This window comes from Opisthocomus hoazin, chromosome 6, assembly GCF_030867145.1.
Source record: "Opisthocomus hoazin isolate bOpiHoa1 chromosome 6, bOpiHoa1.hap1, whole genome shotgun sequence".
NCBI classification, from domain to species: Eukaryota; Metazoa; Chordata; class Aves; order Opisthocomiformes; family Opisthocomidae; genus Opisthocomus; species Opisthocomus hoazin.
Genome location: NC_134419.1, coordinates 40863891 through 40869890, shown reverse-complemented (window position 1 = coordinate 40869890; position 6000 = coordinate 40863891).

Genomic DNA, 6000 nt, shown 5'->3' with positions numbered 1-6000 from the left:
GCAATTAAAGAGCCTATCTGTTCTGTCAGAGCAAGAGGGAGGTCTTAGAAATCAATCATAGAAATCCTGAACCAGCCACAAGCAAAATTTTCGTGCGTTGACCTTTCTCACATCTGCCTGTCACATGTGTGGTAGTTCCTTGTGACCAGACTGTAACAGAACAGAACGTGTTTTTTTTTTTAACCTTGGTTTTTCTTGAACTGTTCTGTCCTTTGTAGAACTCTGACCTTACCCTTCTCCTAAGCCTTTTCACTAATGTAATTTCTCTTTGCATAGTGTCTCATAATATCTGACCTGAAGTCCGTAAGGATGCAAAATCTGAAGATTATTCATGCAAAAGTATTAGAGGGTTAGAGCTGTATATGCAAGCTGGAGCACTGCTGGAAAGCGAACCAAAAAGGTCAAAATTACTAAATCTTGTCTACACAAGACTACTTGTACATGGCTATTCTCATTTTGCTATAAAATCACTCGCATCAGAAGTGCAACTCTTGCACTGGTTATTGTCGCAGGCCACAGTGTGGCTGCTTGTTTGCATCTCACAACCAATTAAACAGAAGGAAAAAGAGAACAGGCAGGATACAGAGAAGCCTAAATTTCTTAGGTTTCTGTTCAAAGTCACATTCAGGATCCTTATTTTGACAAGCACTGCTGAAAGCTGGTAGGTTTACTGCTGTGCTGTCGAGCTGGCTTCATTCTGTTCCACTTGCCTGCCACAAATTGTAGCTTTCTCTAACCTAATGCCTGTGTAATTGTACTGATAATGCTGCTGGGCTGTCAGGGACACTTAGTGAAGAGCGTCTGTTGCAGGAGTCTCCACAAATAGGGTGTAGCACACGGGGCTTTATGATCAGTGTCTAGTGGTTTTAGCAACTCACCTGACTACATTTTGCTCTTTTGGAATGTAGGTTTAAATAGACTGATTTTTAAACCAATGTTATCTTCTTTTCTTGCTCTTGATGATTTAGGAGCTTCCTGCACTTTAACTCTCAAACTATTGTCTAGCAGGTAGCAACAGCACTTAAATACAGCATTTTTTGAGCACGGATTACAAGGCACGGAATTCCAGCCTGGAACAGCTAGCTGATAAATTACAGTGCATGCTAATCAGCATGTCATGGTGGAGAATTTACGTGGTCAATAGCAAGTGCCAGCCGATTATAAAGCGAATACACCACTATTTCTGTCTCTTCAACAAGAGCACTATCTTTATAGTAATTTGCTTCTGTGCCCACTAAGCTGCAATTTCCTAGTCATCTGGAGAAAGATGCAATTACCAGTAGGGAGACTGATTCGGGGGAGAGAAATCTGAGTTGCGCTTGGACATTGTAAACTGAAAAATTTTAAAATAGCGTTCGCAGTTCAGCTTCAGGAAACACATTTTTACCTTGATTACGAGATACTGGTTTTTACATTTCTGAGATGGCACAATAACTCTAAGAAGTGATGTTGTCTTCTAGATCCTCAGAATCAAGTTACAATGTGCTTAATTGTCTGAGTAGATGCTTTGTGTTTGTAGAATCTCTGCTTCCATTTCACACAGGAAGCCAAGAGTCAGGCAGCATGGAAGTGTGTGGCACATGCACACGAGAGATGTGCCTGTACATAGATGTGAAATTAAAATAGGTGGATAAGGATGGGAAAGATGACTAACAAAACCAGTTAACAATGAAACAGAGCTGTAGTTCATGGCGTTTCCTCATGATTTTTGTTGTTCACCAATGGCTGAAGATTTCTTGCTGTGTGAGGTGTTAGTCCTGGCAAAAGAGAATAGAGTTTCTATATCTCTTTAGTTGTTGGATGTTCTCAGAGTACTGGTGCATCTTGTCACCTGTAGAATATAATGCTTCACTTCTGGTTGCAGGAAAAAGGCAGAGCTCTAGTATTCCACTCTGATTTTATATTTTGTTTAGTAATGGATCATTGTGTTCTTCAGCCACCCGGCAGTGTAATATTAATTTTGGATGCCTGATGAGCAATGTTAGCTCATTTAACCAAGCTTACAATGACCTTACGCTGAGCTGGGGCTTTCCAGGCATCAGCAGGACTCCTTTTTGTTGCTGCCTTGTGTACATGCTGCTAGGCAGCAGCGGCACCAAATTTCAAATCTAAACCTGCACTGACCAAAGAACAAGTGAGGAATGGAAGCCTGAAAGAGGGAATCTTTCAGTAGCTGAGAAACTTTCACTGCCTCCTTAAATGATCAATTAGCTAAAATTGTGCTTGTGTTGATTCTGAAAATTTCCACATATGCTTCTGTTATGTGAATCTATGCTGTTGATGAGACATAAACTTGTAAGGAAACAACAAAGCCATATTGTGGCTAGTTGATTGCTGTGGTTAAAGATGGTGCTGGGTGGGTTTGAATTTACGGAAATATAGCATACTGCTGAGTGCATTGTGGCTGGGGCTTACCAGTCAAGGAGGACAGTATGTGTCAATCTACTGAAGGATACAGAATGAAGGGATGTTCATGAGATACACTGTCTTTCTAAAAAGGAATCATAATTGACATTTCATTTGTCTGACCTTGCCTTCACTTGCCTTCATTTTGAAATCTTTCTGCCACAATGAATGGGGGATCCCAGTAAAATCCACTCCCTAACTACTGACTCACGTATATTTGTTTTAGACTTTCTGAGTTTTTGCTTATGCGCTCTTAAGCCTGGATCCATAAGCAATAGCTGCACAATGGTGCTGGAGGAGAGAAAATGAATGCACTTCAATAGATAAGAATGCTGGCCTCTTACTACTCAAAATTATGAGAATTTTCTTATTTAAGGAATGAGTCATGCCACATTGACACAAGTTCACTGCTTAGCTCAGGGGTTCAGCTGCTATTGTGTCTGATTTGAAGTATGCATGTGTTGCAATGTCTAATTTAGGGGAAAAAAGAGTAACACTCACTTATGCATAGGTAATTATTTATGAGTTAATGGTACTATGGAGCCTGATTTGAGCTTCCAGGAATGCCCTCTGACTTCAAGGACTACAGACATTTGCAAATGTGGTTAATAAAAGATGATTCGGAAGCATAGATGGAGATGAGACAAAGGAGCATTATAAAATTTACTTCAGACCAAAGTCTCACCTCCGCGTTTGTAACTAGACTCCTTAAAGCTAAGTCCATGGAATTGATGTTGTGTGTCTCATAGGGATCTTCAGCAATCCCACAGGATTTCTTCAGGGTTAGCTAAAAAATGTTCTTGCATTATTTACCAATGACTCATTTGTAACCATCTGCCACTCCTCTTCCTTGAGTAAATATTGGCAAATGTTGTTGCTGCAAAACAAGAGTCAGCTCTACATCACAGCTTTCTCCAATACTGGCACAATGGCTGTGCCAGGAGAAGGCAAAAAGCTTATCTGGAAGCTGCAAAAACCATCTGGGGCTTTCTCACATAAAGCCAGTCAGAGTAACCCGAAAGCTGTGCCATCTGATGATGGGAAAATCAGGACTGAGGTCAGGAAACAGCCAAGATCCATCCCTCGGTCGTTTCAGTCATGCCAGAGGACCTGATCTCTTTTACCACAGCTAAGAACAGTCTTCTGTCTGGAAGAGCAGACCAAGGGCAGCTGATGGTGCTGTGAAATCCTTTGGGGTTCTCATCTCTGGGGGAAGATTTTGGATACTAGTAATGCCTGGTGTTCTTGCTTTCTTCAGTGGGCATGAAAGAGAAAAGACCCCTGATGTACAGATGTATTACTTTCATGCTGCAACGTGCAGTTGTGTCTAATTTCTATGCGTTCAGCTGCTCCTTCATCTTCACTGCAGAATTGTGAAATCCTCTGTGACCTGGTGCTGTATATAGATTATTCAAAAAGTGGCATCTTGGCATAAAACAGCAGACAGTACTCTTTTCCTAATTCTATGAGTTGGTCTGTTTTTTAAAAATGAGCAGAATATCTTTGCTGCATTCTACTCAGAATCAGTGATCCAAAATTCTGTCTTCATTGATTTGGCACTTAACAGCTTTCCCAAATAAGACATTACGAGATTCTTAATGGCTGTGCTTTTGAGGCTTAGTAGCAGACTGGCTCCTTCTGTTTGCTTTCAAGGTAACCTTTCATGTTCGCTACATTTTCAGAACACTTTGAAGATAAACCCCAAACCACCAAAGACATTCATCCTGCCCCATCTAACTTCAAAGGCTGTTTCAGTCACTCTCTCCTAAGCAAGTGAGGTTGTTGTAAGAGGATGATTTGTCTACGTGTCTTTCTTCCCTCTACACTGATAGTTAGTCAATGCATACCCAGTACTGTGCAGTGCAGGCTAGGTGCCCTGCGAAGTCTGGGCAATCTTGCTTGGCTGCTAGAAGCAGTACAGTTACGTGATCGTGTGTGTGGCTTCACCTCGGCTAAAGTTCTCAGCTTCGTCTTTGGCCTGGTCATGCTGAATAGAGTATCAGTAGAGTGAAGTGCTGCCTAGCCAACAAGAGGAAAAAAAATACATTACTCTTTCATATCGTGACACGTTATTCTGGTGGATTCTGGTGGTGGGTATTGGGTCCTTGCAAAGTGGCTTTCCAACGAAGAAGAAAGCAGTGATGTGGAAGTCTGCTACATCCTTCTTGCTACACGCAGGCCTAGAAAACAAGATTTTCTTCTAAGACTTAAAACTTGCTTGCACATGAAGAAAAAAAGGTTCTTAAGAGACAACAGTGGTATTGCTGGATAATATGTAGACCTAGTTTGTGGAAATTAGATCTTTGGTAAAATTATTGGGTAATATGAAAATTCTGAGAAATAGACAGAAGGAGATATTTAAAGACCAGGTTACAGCCTGCTGGCTGACTACAGCTTGAAAAGCAGGGCTACTGACATGCTGTATGGAAAAGCCCGTTTAAAACCACGCTCTACTTGATTTAAAGTGACGTAGGATGAAATTCCACAGTAAACATCCATAATCTATATTCAAATATTAGAGCAGGGACCTTTATCAGATTGCCCTGAACCCTTACGTTATTACCAAAGTATTGAAAGTCTTTTCATACTCTCATTGCAGAGGGAAAATAACACTAATTTGGGGAGCTTGAAAGATTCTGTAGGATGGAATTAAGATATGCTGGTCTAGTTCTGTGTTCTTGTTATTGTGGTGCAGCATATGAAAGTGAAATGCAAATGTTAGCAATATTAAAACCACTCAGCTTTCTCTTCTGTTTGCTTAGGCTTTGCTGTGGATGATCTTTAAAATACATTACACCACAAATATAGTTTTACAGAGTTTAAGTATGCTAATATCATGCAGACTTTTGTCTCGCTTCTCTTCTCTCCCCTCCTACCTTCATCCTGTAAAACCATGGACTTTTCTTTGTGATTGATGGGAGTTTTTTGTTTCTTTCTTTGTTTTGTTTAAGAAAACACCTGAGTCATGGTTTTACTTTTTTCTCTGCAACCATGAGGAATATAATTTTTCTTGTAAATGAGAGCTTAAATCCCTTGACTCTGGGCTTTAAGCAAAACACCAATTATCATTACAAGTTCTCATAGCTTTTGTTATCTCACTTTAGGATGAATGGTATTATTTCTAACTAAACACACTGTTAAATACCATTGGTGCTTCTTTTAGTGCTAGAAAATCACAGAAAACTATTCAGCTTGTTCTGCAGTGCAGGATTTGTGTCAACTAGGCTGCTTGTTTTAAACCATCTCTTATCTGTGACCATGAGAGAGATGCTGAGGTGAAGGAAGACAAGAGCATTGCAGGTTCAAGCTTCATGTCTTTGCATCTAGAGAATGGTAAGTGAAATGGGGAGCTAATTCTAGAGTTGTTTTCTGTACTTGAGACACCAGCCTCAGCTGAGAAACATAATTGCAGTTTATTTAATTGCTGTGACATGGTCTTTCCCAGTATGGTAAGAGGCATTTAGCAGTTTGGTGATACCGGGATAAAGTTATCTTAGGAAGCACTCTGTGGTTTTGTCAGTATCAGGAATGCAGAAGCACCCTTTGGCATCTTTGTACACAGATAATAGAAAAAAACCCCACGTTTGCTGCAAA